Below are 19,034 nucleotides of genomic sequence, written 5' to 3' on the forward strand. Positions count from 1 at the left end.
TGGGAATTATGCAGTAGAGCTATTTAAGTCTTGTTTTATTTTTGCTTAATCAGTTGTCAACATGTTTATACAGTTCAGTCACTGTCGCTTGCCATTGTTTTGCCCTGACTTCACATTCGCGGAGGAGTTTATCACAGGGAAGGGCGGGTAAAGGGGCTGCTCCTCTGAGAAGCAGCCGGGTGAGGCTTGCAGGCGAGAGGCATTCCCCAGAGGCACGGGGAAACCACCTTCCTAACCAGTCACTGCAAACCCCGTGAGGCAGAGAAGAAAACAGAAATTGCCAACTCATAAATCTGCTTATTAACCTCATGCCAAATTGGTCCCATTTCGTGATGGCTCGTCCTAGGAGAGATTCCTCTCTTAATGAAAGTTGGGCAGATCTAGGGTAACTTTATCATCTGTAATTGAGTTATTCTGAATTTGCTCCACCCTAAGGTTGGTATGTGGTGCAGGACCCCTGAGGCAGAGCCTCTCATGCGGTAGTCAGGTAGGAGGAGGGAAGGATGATGGCAGCAAGAGCTTTAATGTCTGCACTGCCACCTGCCTGGGTGCTGTGGCCAGGAAAGACTGAGACAGGCATAAGTGAGAGCTACTCCCATTAGGCAGACGCAGAGTATAAACCTATCATCCTTATTGGGAAATGACTGAATGAAGCTAGCAGTGTTGACCCACTTGTTCTCATTAGGATGGATCCCATTGGGGCTCAGGGCTTATACTGGCATAGGAAGATATAATTCATATTTCACAACACTAGCTCTTGTAAATATGATGTAGAAATCAATAAGTTGATTTTTTTAACTCATGTTGCAGTTTTCAGGTTATTAAGAAGTTCCTCAAATCCTACTTTGTACAGATTTTACTGTGAGTTCTGTCATATCACCTAATTGTGTGCTGCATCTTAAAAAGACACACTTGCTTCCTTCCTTGAATTACAGAAACTCTAAAATAAAAGATTATTTAATTCTTAAATCACCATGACTCATGACAGCTGTGGTAGCTCATGGATGCAAATTGATAGTGTGTGTTTTCCTGTGGTTTTGGTTTTTTTTACTCGGGGAACTTTACCATAATATGCAAGTACCTTCAAGCAGTGTGCAAATGATGCACCCAGCATCTACTAAACACTGGTCCCCCACTAAAGAATAACTATGGATTTACCTACTAAAACCAGGGCTTGCAGAGTATATAGTACAATATTCCCATACCTCAGGTAAAAAGCAATGCTCCTTTTCTTCATTTCTCTTTTTTCTTTCTTGAAAATCGTAGAATTGGTGGCAGGTAGGAACAGTGCTTTGTTCTCATAAATGAGAAGGGCTGTAAACATTGATTAATCTTCATGTAAATTCCTTTTGCCAAAGCCCTGCTGACAGATCATTATCCTCTCGAATGCCTGTCTCTTTAGAAATACTGCCTTGCGACTTTGCCATACTTTAAGTAAACTGGGTCGTGTGTGGCTTGGAAAGGAGAATGATGGAGACCTAGGTGTTGCAGTCGGGGCTGTTGGCAAATTAATAGATGACACCTCTAGCCACTTACAGAGCAAGAGGAGTACTTAAATCAGTTCATCAGTACAGGGCTCAGCAGTGGTGTTTTGGCTGGGTTTACCATGGCTGATGAGACACAAAACTAAACTGTAACAGTTGCTCAGCTCCTTGCATGATTGTTAAGCCTGGTATCTTGGCCACGTTCCATTTTGGGTCATTATGTTGTCCTTTCTGATGTTCCCCTGTAGTTTCAGCTGCATTAATTCTTTTTTACTTCCCCTTCTGGAACCTGCTATGTGGCGCTGCTGGCACTCTTCACTGGCATCCCAGAGGCTGACTGCGTGTCAGCGGTAGGTGGATATGAGGGAGTAATCTTCATCTAAAGCCTATAAAGCACTTGATCTAAAAAGATGAAAGGACCCTAAATAAAGGAAGAGCTATCACTGTTATTCAATCACAAATAGGAAGTAGTTCCTATTATCATCATATTGAGGTTGATACCTGATGTTCAAGGAAAGGAAAAAGTCTTTTGAGTTGGTTTTGGCTTCCCCATTCTCCCATTCATATTACATCTGAAAGCCTGCCTGACAATATTGCTTTTATCCAGTCACTACTGACCAATAATGCATTTATCACATTGCAGTATCTCCAAGGCAACACTTTGCCAGCTAGAGATGAAAATTGTTGGATTCAATTTCCTCTGCACAAATGACATTCCTCAGTCAGAATATACATGGTAAGCAAGTTATTGTCCATCCAGCACTGAGGAAGGACACCGCCCTGAGTTCTTGGTAATGGGAATTTGTATGTATGAAACAAAGTCAGACTCACAAACTAAAGTTTTCTCAAAGTACTATGAGCTTAAGTGTAGTGAAACGATCCTAGTTATTATCTACTGTAGGTAGCATATGAGAAATGGCAGATTAAATAGCAATGATTCCAAATACAGCTATGCCAAGTAATTTATGTATATTTACAGAATATTTCTTGTGTAATCAAATACTTAACATTACCTAAAAACCTTTTAGCTTTCAACATTCTCAAATGCCTTTGTCCATTGTACTGTGTTGTTAAGCAACCTCTGTTCTGTATTTTCATAAGCTTCTTGCTAATACTGTGCAATAATAGTCTTTGTCCTTTAGTTGAAGGTGTGGGACTAAGTATTACTTGGAGACAAACAAATGAAATGAACATGCTGACCTCATTACAAAATAAGTAGTTGCCAAACAAATATTTCTAGCTTCTTCCTTAGAAACAATCTGATAAGAAACAGACAAGAATGACTTCTCTTCAGCCTATAAACATTTTGCATGGGTGTAATTAAGGACAAACTTTTCCCACAGTCCATTTTGATAGCCTCCTCTTCCAATGACCATAGATTTCTTACTGAAGTCATGGGTTGATTCTAATATTTGGAGGGGACAACAACAGAACAGAGATCCTCTATAAAAAATAAGATGTCAGATTATTTTTATCATAGGCCATATTTTATTTTAGAGTGAAGATCCAAATAGCCAATCTTAAGAGATAGCACTCCCAAAAGAACTTAATACCACTACTTCCCCTTTACTTCTAAGAAATCTTCCTGTAGAGTAATTTATTCCTTGAGAGGTACCAGAAACTTACAGTAGTTAATACTTGGGAGAGTCAATTTATTGGGAGGGAGGAGGGTAAATCCAAATGTTAAGATGTTAAACACCATTTTATCTGTCTTTATTTTTCTTGAGTAAAGCTAAAATATCAATAAAATTCACTTTTGATTAAAAACATTGCAGAAAACACATAGGATAATTTAGTTTGGAAGGAATGTTAGCACACACAAGTTTTAAGAAAATATAGTCTTTGGGCAATTATTATTTGAAGACTTCGAGCTGACTGGCATTTCCTCCTCAGAAATGGAAAAGTTTACTTGTTAAGTAATTCTAGTAGATATGACAACTTGCATTTATTATCTAATTGTAGAAAAACAAGGGAACAAGTAGTGAAGCAGTGGACAAGATCATGGTTGTGATGTGATTAGAAGGTTTAAGAAAAAAAAACCCTAATGACACATAATTCTTTATAAAACCATGCTATATATATTTACTGATGTGCTTCCATTTGTGTTTTGGGGAATTTTCTGAGGCTAAGCATTTTACAAAAATGAAAACTATATCAGTTAATAGTCTTAATAAATCACATACTCATTAATGAAAACTGATGGTTTTTTGAAATCTGGCTGAAGATTTAAGAGTTTGCCTCAGTAAAGTCTCTAGAAAGGATTTACAAGGATGTATAGTGGGCTAGTAACTTCATTTTACTTTCCTGATGAAAGAATAATAGCACAGTCTGTGAATGTATTAATATATATTTGGGAAAATGTAGTGAATGTTTCTAAGGGCAGAGGAATAGTTCTTAGGAATAGTACCTAAGAACTTCAAAACGAGGCAGAAAAGTTAGACTTGGACAATGTTAAAGCTGATACATCTGGCAAAAATATAATGCAGAGCAAGAGTATTGAAAGGTCCAAGAAATGCTCTGATATTGGTGAAAAGTGAACTAGACCTGAGTGTATGAGGTTCAGAAAGGCCAAGTGCAAGGTCCTGCACCCGGACAGGTGCTGGGGGATAGAGAGATTGAGAGCGGCCCTGCAGAGAAGGACTTGGGGTACCAGTGAACCAAAAGCTGGACATGAGCTGTCAATGTGCACTTGCAGCCCAGAATGCCAATCGTATCCCGGGCTGCATCAAAAGCAGTGTGGCCAGCAGGCTGAGGGAGGTGATTCTGCCCCTCTGCTCTGCTCTGGTGAGACCCCACCTGGAGTACTGCATCCAGCTCTGGAGCCCCAACACAGAACGGGCATGGTCCTGTTGGAGTGGGTCCAGAGAAGGCCACAAAAATGATCCGAGGGCTGAAGCACCTCTGCTGTGAGGGCAGGCTGAGAGAGTTGGGGTTGTTCAGCCTGGAGAAGAGAAGGCTGCGGGGAGACCTTATTGCGGCCTTTCAGTGCTTAAAGGGGGACTATAGGAAGGATGGGGGCAATATCTTTAGCAAGGCCTGCTGTGGCAGGAGAAGGGGTGATGGTTTTAAACTAAAGAAGGGTAGGTTTAGACTGGATATAAGGAAAAAATTTTTTACTGTGAGGATGGTGAAACACTAAAACAGGTTGCCCAGAGAGGTGGTTGATGCTCCATCACTAGAGACCTCCAAGGCCAGGTCAGAATGGGCTCTGAGCAACCTGATCTAGCTGAAGATGTCCCTGCTCGCTGCAGGGGGGTTGGACTAGATGGGGTCTAAAGGTTCCTTTCAACCTAAACCATTCTATGATTCTATGATACAGTAAGGAATGGCTTTTTTTGCCTGCCCATGCACAGGTGTCGGTGTATCAGGGTTGTGGAGTATGACAGTGTCTCTGTTATAGCTACTAAACTATTTAATCAACACCGCAAATATATTAGCAAATGAGAAGGCATTTGAAGAAGAATTTGAGCAGGCTGAGATAAGTTGCTCTGTCACAGATAGGTCAGGCCTATGCACTGTAGACTGCCTTGCCTGCCAGATCCTCCTGGCTGCTGCTGTGTTTGAAGGTTGACAGGAAAGAAAGAGGAAAAAATCATGGGCTGGATTAGTTATTCTGCCAGGCTGATAGTCTATGTGCCTGTGGCATGTTCTCTCTCCTTTCCCCCACCTTCTGTAGGATCTGGCACTGTCACAAAAATGAATGTACACTTATGTGAATAAAATGTACATAGGAGGAGATCCTGATAAATGGCATACATAATCCTGGTCACAGGATAGCTGTTGGTATGTGTGTCAAATCAGGTGACTTAGTGCTTAGATGCTCTCTCACAGCTGACACATACTCATCATATGACAGGGGCACACTTGTGTTTTAGTTTGCAACATATAATCCAGGTCCTAGGTCGTATTTTCCAGATCACATTTGCAACCTTGATTCATCTTCTGGAATTAAATGTCTAAACTTAAAAGCAAAACTATTTCTATCCCTTTAGCATTTTTTCCTGCCTTTATCCAATAGTTTCGGCTTTTTCAATCCCTATATATGAGATATTAAGTTCTCTGCTTCAAGTTGCTGTCAGAGGTACAAACTTGTATACTTCTGCTGAAGATGTCATAACTGGAGCTCAGCCCTGACATGTTTTTGGTGACTATTATAATCAGGGCAAATGTTGTTGTTCCCCTTTCAACTAACTTCCTACAGATAAATCTACTGGGCCTCTCTAGTTATGAAGCTGGGAAGCATCTACCTTGAAAATCCTTTGAAAATATGACTTAAATATACTTAACCATGGCTAGGAAAACCTGAAAGATACCGAAATTCCTGTAAACTAAGCAGCTGCCAAAGCAACCAAAGTTCACAGAACTATGGACAAAAATGTTGGGTGCATACTGAGAATGCATTTTATTGCATCAGAAGGATTTGGCTATTCAGAACTTGGAGTCCTTCTCCATAAGGAAAATTGAGGGTACCAGGGTCTTTCAATTCCTTTAGAAAAAACATCATGGATTACCTCAACTAGAAATCTGCAAGATCCCAGTTCCCTGTGTAGACTCTCCACACTGGCTGCCATGTCCAAGGTGGGAGGGAACAAACCAACTTCTGGCCTCTGTGGACTTCTGCTGCCTAACCGGCAAATGGCTCCAGACTTGAGGTTCTCCAAGACCTAGGGATCACCTGAGCATGTTCTGAAGTTTTGGGCAAGGATAACTAAAACAGAACTTAAACTGTACTTTAGCCCATCTTGCACAGAAGAATTAGCTGTGTAAGTCCCTTAGGATGCCAAGAAACAGCAGGAAGGATAAGAGGGTCTGTTTTCTTCTGCGGTCTTTGTTTACAAACACTGGCAAGTATAAGTGCATCTTGCACCACAACTGTCCATTTGAAGCTTCTGTTCACACCAAAAAGCGTTCAAAGAAGCATAATTTCTTAACTAGACTACTGAGTTTTGGAAGCTACCAGAGGAAAAACCATGGAGGATGTTGCATAGTACCTCTTTATAAGCCTAGTTCCTGGCCTTTTCCTGCTTAATGCCACTTTCTAAGTGGTGTTAAGTGGAATATTTATTAGGTATTGTATCTTTGAAAGAAAACAATCAGCCAAACATCCCAGAGATTCCTACTAACATAGCATGAACTTCTGGCCCCAAGTTGTTCATTTGTATGTGTGTTTGAAGGATGAAGTTTAAGGGAAAAACAGGACAGGGAGAGGCTTACAAAATACAAGGAAGGTGGCCAAGTTTAATATAACCTGATTCTGGAAATATAAAATTGATAAAGCTTGGCAAGGAGTTGTATGTGGTTATCCTATTTAGCTGTTAAGGGAAATCAACGCTTGGAAGTGAAGCGGTGTCTTTGAGAATCTCTCTAGACTATGAAAAGATATTCTGCTAATTCAGCATAAACTTTAGATTTAGCCAAACGCCTTCCAAGTCTCTCATAAATTTTTATATCTTTGAGTCAAATGCTGCAATTTAGATTTAGTATTCTTGGGGAAAAAAGAAGGACTGAATACTGGCAAATAATAGAAAAGAGAGGTGAATTGGCTCCACTTCTCCCAGTGTGCTAGAACAATAATAATATCAGGTAGAACAAGCAATGGAGAACCCATCCAGAACTGATTTTGGTACTGAGGCATGAATTTTAGCAATGTTTGCTCTCATATGCTCTGAAGAGCTTTCAACAGTAAAAGTAGCATCACCAAAATGATAGCCCATATTGAGTCTGAATTCTGTAATAATTATAAAGTGAGTTCATATTCTTAGATGTGGAGAGAAACCAAAAAGAAGTGAAGTTGCATGTAAGTCCTGACATAGATTCCTGTATTTTTAAAATTTCATTGCACTTGGATACTTCTGCTTTACAGAAGACACCTACTTTTACAGTTAAGATGTGAAAATTTCTTTGGTCCACTGCAGGCAATGAAAGGATTAGCTATAATCATGACTAGGCAACAGTTGTTGTTCTATAGCCCTGTAATTGTAATGAAAGTCCATAATCCACTTCTTTTCTTGCAAATCCTAATTTACAGATGTTGGTAGGAATTGGAGGTAAATGTAGTTCTGCGATAATCTACTTTCTGTCAGATCTCCACAAGAATAAAAATGAAAATAGGAGATTATTGCATTAGGAAATTATTTTTTTATTTCAAAAGTCTTTTTAAAGGAACCTGTTTGATAATATTTCTAGCAGTTGCAGGCTTTCTCCTTCAAAGTGGTGGAAAGAAAAATTGAAAGCACCTCTAAAGGCTTCATTTCATTTAAGTTGCTGGAGGAGGGGAATACTACTTTAGTTAAAGCACTCAGAAGTGGGGTATTGGGGAACAGCAAGTCTCCTGCCTCAATAATGCAAGTCTCCTACCAGGAAGAGACCATACATCAGCTTCTGCTGCATCCTACAAGCCTACAAACTCTCCCTTTTCTCTTTCCCCCTTCTTGTTTCAAAATGGACGTAAATCAACAATTAATTTTTCCTTTCCAGAAGAAACTGTTTTAGAAACACTGACCCAGTTTCCTCATGATCAGACTTGGGGCTGTTGTTATTAAAAATTATTTCAAGTAAGTATGATTCCTCTTTTCATATGCTTCTGATTTCATCAGAGTGTTCCTCAGATAATAAGATGGATTAAATTGTTTTCATCCACCAAAGTTTAGGAACGTGTTGTTAATGCAGCTAGTTTTGACAGGAAAGCTTTTATTCTGAATAATTATGCATTCTGTTCAGGACCTCACTGATGGGAAGCAAAGTGTTTCACTCCTTCATTTGCAGTACTTAAGTGAAGAGCCAGATGGGTCCAGTAGCTAGAGCTATAAAAGAAGCTCTCCTATGCTTTTGGTTGGAAGTTCAATACTGTTGCATCCCTAATAGCAGCTGCTTCTGTTTGAACCTGGGGTTATGAAAGATGAACTGCATTAAATGGTAAATCATTAAATATCAGCTGAGTAAAAGTGCTGTGGTGTGTTGCCCTGCCTAAATCACCAGCATCTGTCTCCTCACATGCAAAGAGTTGCTCTTTAAAATAATGCAGTGAAACACTGACAGAAGGGCCAGCACTCAAGCCACACAAAAAACCTCAAATAGCATTTTTCAGGGCTTCAGCCAATGACTGATGATCAGCATATACTCAGCTGAAGAACTGATAAAACTGTTAAAATTCCCAATGTGTGCATATGTGTGAATAGGCATGCATATATATCAAATATATAGAAATTGGTAATTCTGCCCTTGTTCAACTTTCTCCCTGTTATGTGATTGTCCTGCCTTAAAATCTGTTTAAACTGTACCTGCCTGATATCTTAGCTTTCTTGTGAATGCTGCATTTGCTAGTTTTATCTTGCTTTTATGCAGGATGTGAAGACCACAAACAGAAAAACATATGCTATTTGAAAATCAGATCAAATCAGGAAGGATGCTGATGGCCTGAATAAAATTGTTCCAAACTAGACCTTTATTTGTTTGCAAGAATTAGTTTCTATAAAATGTCAGAACAGATTAGTACTGGAAAGCTCTCTATTGTGTGTAGTCTCACAGTGCTCAAACAGATCAGCTGCGGCTTGTGAATCTTTGCAGCATTAATGTTTTGCTCAGCTTTGCTGTTTTGTGCATTTGCAGGGTGTCTGTTACTGTTTTTCCCACTGTTTATGCTGTCAGTCCTCTATCGTTTTGCATTGTCGTGTGCTCAAGAATGATATAACAAAAGAAGTAACCGTTACCATATAGCTCTCAGCTCAATCTTCTATAACCTCATCTATACTAAAAGCCAAGAAAAACATGAAATGCCCACTCCTTCAGTTAATGATGCTGAAATAAGGCAAAGTCATGTGTGTATGAAAGAAAGGGATTACTCTTACCCTTTTTTACAAGGAAAACGATTGTCTTACGAGGTGATTTATAGCTAGAATTTGTATTAAAACTTAAAATGTTATGCAGTTGTTTGTATGAAGTGAATAACAGGTGGTTTTGGGGTTTTTAACTCAGAACGCAACTATAACCACTGGTAATGTTCCACTCATTAATATAGCTGTATGGAACTGTGTGGGATAAACATATGGGGTGGGAAATGCTGCATGAAACAGTAATGCTACCCAGACTTACAGATACACAGATGCACTGCAGAATTCTCCATAGCTTAAGTTTACAAGTTACAGAAGAGGATTTCAAAATCCTTCTATAGTTTCTTCTGTATCCTTCCCCTCTTTCTTCATGTAAGATACAGGGTTCTGAAGCTGGTACAAAAGACCCTCTAAATGCAAAATCCAGTGCTGCAAAAATCATACATTTCACTTGCCTCTCTTTATACATTAGATAATGAATGCAGTGACACAAACCAGCAAAAATAACAAATGATATGGCTACAGATAGAGAAAATACGTTTCTGGATCATGAGGTAAATACTATTTAAATAAGTGAGAGTATTTGGAGGGATGTGAACCTATGACAAATGCATAAATTACATATCCTCTGATACTTGCTGAGGCATGAGAGAAGACTGCTGTCTTAAAGGCAGAAGTTCATGGGAATTGTTGTCTGCACTCTTGGCGTGGGTGAATAGTGAAAATAGGATCCAGAGGACTTCTAAGCAGTGAGAAAGAAGATTAACCCTCTGGTATACAGCATTAGCATCTCTTTCATTTCTAATGCTCAGACATACAGTTATATATGTGATTGTGCCCAGCCTGAACCTTGTATGTTCCCGTTGCTCTCTGAGGTCCAAAGGCTTATTAACTGATTAGAGCAGATTAGTGGGCCACATCTGACTGTCCTGATCTAGCAAGGATGTTGTCTGACTGTGCAGCCCAAGAATAAATGAAACAATAGGCACGGCTAAGTTAAGATGTTGGCATTAGATTCTCTTGGTAGCTTGCTGTCTCTAGAGGTGCAACCTGAGATTTAAACATTCAATAAATGGAGCTTTTGTACAGGCTAACCATGTAGGGTTTTTAATGTTGAAAATAAGTGGCTGTGATCCTATTGATTAAATATAGGCTCAGGTATAGACTGAGTGCTCCTTTCCCTTACTGTCTTAACAGCTGAAGGGTAACAGAAAAGAATACAGCATGAAAAGTGTCTGAAATTGGCCTATCCCCAGTCACTGCCCTTAAACCTGACAGAATGAAAAGACAGTGATCTGGAGGTCCTCTTACTCATTTGAAATCTGTAAGCAGTTACATCAGTCAGCTGTGTTCTGTAGTAGCCAAACATGGCTAGTGTTAGTAAATAATAAGTTGTGTTTGTGGAAGTTAATTTCTATTAAGATTATTTAAGAGATCTTAATAACTTGCATAACTTCACACAGGACACAATCTACTGCTGAGCTGTAAAAATAAGTCCCGCTTCTGACTGTACCCTCATACTGTCATGGCATCATTCTGCTATTACTTCCAGCGCTAAGTCTAAGTTTAGGCTCGAAGAATTAGATCATACTTCCTAACTTTGGTTTCCCTTTCATTACACTAGAAGGTGTGTCTTGCTTAACTAAGTTGTTGGTTAAATATCACCTGGCTGTTCAGCAAGGACTGTTGACAAAGTGATGTAGCCCTTACATTTTCTTTCATCACTATTAGGGTATAAATTAACTTGTAAATCACATCGTTCTAAACAACATTAAAAAAATAGGCCTCATAGTGAAGGGCATCATCAAGTGTTTGTGCAATTAAACACACCAGCTATGTTTGCAGTGAGAGTCTCTGAACATCCTGTATTTAGAATGAGTTGTGCTGGAAACAGTATGAGAAAAATGTAGCCACCACTCCTAGGTCAGGACAAAATACCACTACCCGCCATTCCCAAGAAGTCTTTCTTAATCCCTATGATTAAGTGCATGAGTTTATCCACCTCTTCTCTCTCCATCTCTTATCTCTCATTTGTTTTTATATCAGGAACCACAGTGACTGGGATTGAACCTTGGGAAGCATGAAATGTAGTCCCCTCTGTGGGATTCATCCAGGGATTGTGACAGTTTCTCTGTACCAAACCATTATATTCTGTGGTACCATTATAAAGCTGTTTAAAAACAAACAAAACCCCAAACAAACCCAAAAGCAGTCTTATGTCTTCCATTCCACAATCTGCCGCTTCTACCAGTTTGATTCTAGCTATATCAAAAATGCAATAGGAGTAAGCTTTAAAAACTTAACACAAAATGTTAAGCAGCCATTACTACCTGAAAAGCTCAAAGACACTGTGTATCTTTCAGCTGTTTTCCTTTCTTTTTAAACAAGTTGTGCTAATCAATTTCTTTTCAAAGCACTCTAGTTCCTAGCAGTTTCCTAAAACTGGAGAGAAATTGTTGTTCTTTGTAAGCTAAATCAATCTCTGAAGAGACTTGTAAGAATAAAATAGCTTAAGGATGAAACAGCAGTAAGAAAGGAGATCCATCTACCAATTTATCAGTCTATCTATTTTCTAGCCATATCTATCTATAATGGTTAAAAGTTTTAAAGGACACTAAATTTAAGTATTTTATATTGCTTTTCATAAGGGCAGTTCAATTTATCTCTATTCCTTTGGAAAGATGAATATTGTCACTGCACGTTGTAGGCTTGTGTTGGCTAAAAGGAGTCAGGGGCATGACAGCATTTATAGAAGGCATGAGCTCAAATGTCAGTAGAGCATCCAAAAATGGATGAAGCATAACCCAGCCACTGCCATCTGTTGAGTGTTTTATGACAGCTGTATCTCCTGACCAGAGCTGGTGCAGATAATCATGAAAGGCACAGAGGAAGCATACAACAGTTATACAGAGAGCGGGGAGGGGGGCATTCCACCTTTAACATTGTTTTTAATTGCACCATAATGATTTTTTAACAGACACCATGGTATGTAGCTTAGTCTCTGGCCTGATTTAAAGCAAACAATAAACCACAGTGCAGCTGAAACGCAATTGAAAATTCTTCTGCAAGAAGGTTTTGTCCAGGCTAAGTATTTAATAGTGTTTCTCCCAGAGACTTTGCCCTAAAGATAATCCTGCCATAATAAAAAAAAAATAAAAGTGCCTCAACTATTGTGTGTCAACAAGACTATCAAAGCAAATGTTCTTGTTATTGACTTACTAAAGTGAATGTGGGGGGTTGAAACGTTCTTCTTTTTAGAGGGGGGGATCTTTTGGCCATCAAAATTGAGGTACTAGCACTATTAGGTGCATGTAAACTTAATGACAGCTAAAACATTAAATGACCGTGGAACAGAGTAAAATCATTCTAGTTTTTCTATCATTTTCCCTACCATATGGATCTCTTTTCTCCAAGGCATACAAGACTGCCATCTGACTTTATTGTTTCTGATACAACCTCTCATAAACTGGGGAGCCTTCTAGAGTAACTGGCAACCTGGACAAGTCATGAAATCAATGGCACAGGCAGTAGCGAAGGGTAGGTGTCATTGTGAAGCAAAGTCTTTGATGTGAAAGCCTTCTCTTATCCTCTTATCTAACCCTTGCCTTCCCATAGCCATGTCTCATATTGTTCTGTCACTTCAGTATGTCAGGGTCTCCATTATTACAGCTCTAGGTTATCCAGCAGATGTTGCTGTACACTGGTACAGCATGAACAATGGGAGTTTAGTTCATCCTTTTGATAATGTTAATAAAGCATACTGCTTGGGAAATAGAATTGCCTAAAGATGTCACTTATGAACATGTCTGAAGTTAGGAGCTGAGGCTTTTGTACAAGTTCAGATAACTTTACAAGTCTATAACTTTACAGGCAAATTTAGATAACTTTATCTAAACTTCAGCTCCTAACTTAGATAAGATAGTAATTCAGCTATCGTAAGTATAGGGGGTTTATCCCTTTATGATTTAAAAACAAATTATGAAATGACAATCATAGTGTAATGAATGCAAAGAGATATGCCTGAGTCTGCAGGTAGTCTGAGATTATCCAGTAACTCAATGGTTTGCTAATGTGGTTGAGCCTCAACAGAAATTTTTTTTTTCTTTTGTAAGATCAAGGAAGGTTATGACTGCTGCCGTGTAGCTTAACAGGGTCCTCAATATCTCTGAAGAAATGATCCCTCCCAAAGCCAGATAACAGTTGTCCATGTAATCTATCCAAAAACAAAATTGTCTTGAGGACGTACAAGCCAAAGGTCACTTGTAGGACTGGTTCCTCTGTTATTAATCCCAGAAAGATGTCCGGCGGTAGTATGGCTGTAATATCCTTTAGGACAGCATTGTTTGGTTTTTAGATCCATTCAAACACTAATAAGATGAGGAAATGCATAATTAATAATAGTATGAGCAGGGGTGCCAAAGGCCATGACTTGCCTTTGTGATGCATTGTGTTACATATCTGAACTGCCTTGCTAGTTCAGATACCTTATACAATGTTAACCTTATCTGCCAGCAAGCCTCGGTTACTATTTGAAATGGGAGTGGGTAGGAGTAATTTCTGAGATGTGTGTGATTCCATAGTGTTGGGTTACACTTAGGAAAAAATGAAATTTCAAATATATATTTGGAAAAAAACGTACGTTAAAGCAGTACAGGTTTAAAATACCAGTTCTGCTTCTAGATCAGTGGGAGGCTCTGGTTTACTGCTACATTAGCTTTTACAAAATTGCTTGGCATTTATATCTTTTTATTTTACAAGTTTACTCTGAAAGAAGCTAGTGAAACAAAACATAAGTCTACCCTCCCCCTGAAAGTCACTTTTATGTTTCTCCTTTTTTAACATGGCAAAGTGGTTGTAAAACGTACTCTTGACTCTTAAATAAAACAGCATGTAAGTAGGGATAGGTATGGGAAGTGGGCCCCTTACTTGAGGTTTTATAGACCGCACAGGACCTCAAACAAGAACACTGATGCTAAATGTAGATTTATTTTTTTTTAAGGATTTGCACAGGGTGCTTCATATTACTGAGAGATAAAAGAGAAAGAAAGACTGCAGAAACTAAGAAACTGTTCAGTCAAGGAGAACTATTTCTTCATATCAAGATGACAAAATTAACTTCAGTTGTAATACAAATCAGGAAGAAATGGGTGATTTCAGAATAGCTATTCAGATTCCTGTGAAACTTAACAGGGAACTGGATTGCCACTATAAGAAGAATAGGACTGACCATATAATTCGACATCTGGGATCCAGGAAGACCCCCAGTCGAGGGTACTATTGAAATTCAAAACCAAAAAAGTGTGTGAGGGGGAACCCTGAAATAGCCACAATTGTGGTGCCTGCCTTGTTTATGATTAAGACTGATTAAAAATGCAAAAACTACACTTCATTGTAGAAAACAGTGAACTGGAAGAGGGGAAAGAAAAGGCTTTAGGATTCAATTTTGTAATTTTAAAATCCTAGGATTAAATGTGGAAAGGAATAGAGCTGCAGCATTTTGGGGCCTGGGTTTTTTGTTTAAGACTGCAATTGTGTGCTCTTTTTTTCCAAGGTAAGTGAATGTTAAGTACACTGAGATACTCTTGCTCTGTGCTTCCATGCTAATAAGACGTGCTTCCCACAGTGTGTGACAGAAAGGATGAATACCATGCAGTGCTAATGGTTAATTTGTAGTGGCATGTGTGTTCCCTGAATGTTTGTGAAGTTTCATGATTCACCATCACACAATTGAATCGCTCCTTTTTTTAAGATATAGTGATATGTAATGAGATGAAGTAATGGTGACAGGGTTTTTGAAAGATACATTGTCCTCCATAGCCTATTCACTTTATTATAATAATAACAATACCCCTTAAATTTGTTAATTTCTCACGATTTGGGGGATAGAGTGAGTCCTCATCAAATAATTTCAGTACTGACCATGGTTTAAAATGTTAATTACTGTGGAATCTGTCACAGATAGCATCAAACCACAGTGATGCTAATCTATGTCATGGATTTGAAACTCCTTTGGGAAGCACATATTTAGACTTACTGCTGAGTGAACATGACTGCTAGGATTACAGAGGCCGTGGACAGTGAAGAAAAGCAGTAATGCTCCTTCTGACTAGAAAGTAAACAATAGGGTGATTGTCTGCTTACACTTTGGGACTAAACAGCCCAACTGCTGAGAAGCTCTAGGTAAAAAACTGCTATCAGCAAGGAGTCTTGATGTTTTCTTCGTGGAGCTAGATGTTGTCAAGGATTCAGCTGAGCCACCCTAGTGAGTGTACAGGAAGCAAAACAGGATATTCTGGTACAGGCCCTGTTTTGTGTAATTATGCAACACTCGAACTCTTGTGTATATTCCAGAATGGGTAACACACCTCTCAAAGGAAAGGGAGCCATCAGCAGCAACTAGTGAGTGAAATATTCTTATGAAAAGTGCTCTTGATTAAAATCAGTGTGTTTACATTTTCATTTATCTTTGGTGAGGAATGCTCCACCTTAGTGCACCCTCAAAATTAAGAAATTATTTTCACCAGGTTTCATTTCCTGTGTTTGTTTCTTTTAACAAGCAATCTAAATAATTTCAGCTGTCTCTTAAAAAGGAACAATAAGGAAAATGATCAGGGAAATGTCACTTCATCAAATATCCTCAGATATTTCTCAGGAATATGCTGGATTTGATGAAACACAGACAAATTCCCTGAGAGGCAGCTGAGGATCTTGCTCCATTTTAGCAGAGGCTCTTGTGCCTGGTGGCTCCCAAATTTGTACTTGGGAGCCTAGATACCAGAAAATCCTGGCATGTGCACCAGGCTTTTCGGGCCCACTAGGTCCCTGCGTGTAATACCAGGAGCCAGAAAACACTGGAAGCTCTGGCTGGGTGTGCATCTGCGTGCACGTGTGTATCTACATAAGTGTACTATCTGCATAAGTAGTATGCTGGTTTTATTTAAATGATCTGTTTCAATTAGAGTCCCTTTTGTTCTGTTTCTGTAAATAAAAAACACATGTTGACTTCTGAATAATCTCTGGTTTTAAAAGCCTGAATCCTGCTATGTCCTGTTTGTACCACAGATAGTAATGAGCCTACTCTTACGAGTAAGTGTCAGGGTTGAACACTGGAAACTAAGTTTTGTTTTCAGCAACATGTTTTTTTTTCTTTTTGTGTGTGTGTTTAGCAATAATGTTTCTGAAAGAAAAATCTTGGGATAATGCAAAGTAATGGATATCATTTGTGGACTGCAGGTTATAGCACAAGCACAGGTATTTCCATCCCGTTATAAGAACATTCAAAAAGAAATTTGTTCCTCCCAGAAACAGAAGAGAACAAGAACAGATCCTTTATTTAAATAATGGTAGTAATGTCATGAAAACAAGCAAAGTCTAACTAATCTGTATACATAAACCCAAATTATTCTGTGAGGGGAAGCCGAAGCAGTGAATGTCAACCAGGTTGCAGGAGTGTAAATGAAGGCAGAATATGGCAAAAGATTTGTAATTTTTTCTGTTCTTGGTCTTCAGTCTAGCTGATGCCTGATAGCCTGCCTTGATCTGTGCTCAGCACCCTGTCAGTCCGTAGTGTGGAAGTCAGAGGGGAAACTCAGCCTTAGTTCTCAGGTCCTGCTTTTGTTAGCAATTTACACAGGAGGCTATAACATACCCCTTTGAATCATTTTTAATAATGTATGAAGAGAATGGCACTGCATTTAATACTTGCATTTAATGAAATGAAATGGGTAATAGTAGCATGAGCAGAACAGGCACAGAACACGAATATCTGTCTTCTCTGTAGTTCCAGGAATGTTTAAAGGATGAAGTTTCATAAGACTATTAAGCAATCTCACCACCTTCTCAGTGTTATTTTTAGGAAAAAAAAACAACCAAAACCAAAAATGTCTGCGTAAGAAAAATAATATATTTTTTTTAACTTAGCAGAATATTTTTTACTGGGGCGTCAGACAAGAGCTGGTTTCAGCACAAGGGAAGAAGTAAGACCACATGGCTGGGAACAAAGCAGGGGAGTGAGGCTGCTTCCCCAACCAACAGCAACAAGCTGTCAAACTGACTCAACTGTTGTGTGAAATCTCAACCTAAAGGAGGATTTAGGCAAGAAATCCCTATTTTTTCTTCTTACTGTGCTTTTAGCTTAAAAAGTAACAGTTTTGTTAAATTGAGAAAACAACCATTTTCAAAATAGTGTTTTGCGGATTGTTCAGTGAAGGTATGCATAAGCAGGGGTTTTGTGGTAATAGATAAAGTAAGGCTGCTGTTTCTGTTTTTTTAATAAATTTTGGTTTTTTCCCCTCTTTATAATATGCTTTTTGTGCAATTTTTTCTCTTCCATATTTGACCTTTCTATATTCTTCTTTTAGATTTTGGGGGTTTTTCGTCCTTTGTTTCTATCCATGATTAAGATTCAGGTAGTTCCTTTTCATTTGGTTATTCCCTGTGCTTTCACCATAGTTACCAACTGTCAATATCTTAGTGCAAACTGTAGTGTTTCAGAATTTTATATTTCGTGATGTTATTGCCCCTAGATTCATGTTACTTCATGATCCTTTCACTAAGTCTTTACTTCTTGTTTATTTGATATTTTCTAAAGAAAAGTAAGCTCAAAAATGCTTAGGAGGTATGACCAAGGCAGACAAAAAATTAAAAGAAATATAAATACTAAATTTTTTTTCTGCCAGAGTTTTAAAGTAGTCTCATGATTCTTAGGAGCTTAGCACATAATTTTTGAGTGCTTTAGATGCCATCTTCTAGGTTTCAGCAGTGGGTTGCTTTGAGGAGTTTTGGGCTTCAAACAAGGCTAAGAATAGTTGGGGGAGGGGTGTCACAGTCTCTGCCAAATTTACTGCAAGGGCACAATAGGAAGCCTTCTGAACAAAATTTTGTTTTCAATCAAGCACAGCAGTCTGAGATATAGTGTAGGTTACAGTGAAGTCTGTACGCTAATAACCTTTTAAAAGCTTAAAAAAATCTTACCCTCCCTCCCCTCCCCCCCTCCCCCCCCGAATCTTTCCAGAGGTCTCTGGAAGAACTGTCATGGGTTGGATCCAACTCTTAAAGTCATTGTTGTTTCTTGGGGTGCCTATTCACTATCCCCAATACCGCTCCTATGTCAGCAACCTCCCCTGAGCGTTACCACTGCAGGTTCCCACCAGTAGGTGTGGTGGACAAAGTACTTTCAAAAGGTTAATCAGCAGCATTCATTAATAACTAGGTAACAGTATCCAGCCTGCAGGCTACTGGTTGTTGGCAAATCACTCACATGGTGCAAAGCTTGTAGTTTTTGTTCAACTGGTTGAGTGCCTTGTTGCCAGGCTTCGTGCTGGAGGAGGAGTTTGGCAGGCCCGCTGGGGCGTGTTGCGCAATGGCATTCATTGAACAGCTTCGCCACTGGCACCTCAGGGACTTCCGCAGGCTTCCAGTCTCCACGCTGAACTCACTTGCAGGAATTTGGTATTTTAAGCAACAGCAGAATAACCTTCCTAAGGATCCTGATTAGCTCTTGGAGTGCTTCCTCTTGTGCTGGTGTCCAACCTTGCTTGACTGAAATACAGGAAAATTTGCTTGCTTGTTGATAGTATTTTGATATTTTCTAATGCCTGTCTTTCATATGATTAGAAACACGGATAAACCCTCCTACAACTCACTGACAAAGACACATAGAAGAGATCAGCTTACAAAGGTACAAAAAAAATCTACAGTACACACTTCAGCAGCACACTGA

The sequence above is a fragment of the Phalacrocorax carbo genome, chromosome 6 (assembly GCF_963921805.1).
Source record: "Phalacrocorax carbo chromosome 6, bPhaCar2.1, whole genome shotgun sequence".
NCBI classification, from domain to species: domain Eukaryota; kingdom Metazoa; phylum Chordata; class Aves; order Suliformes; family Phalacrocoracidae; genus Phalacrocorax; species Phalacrocorax carbo.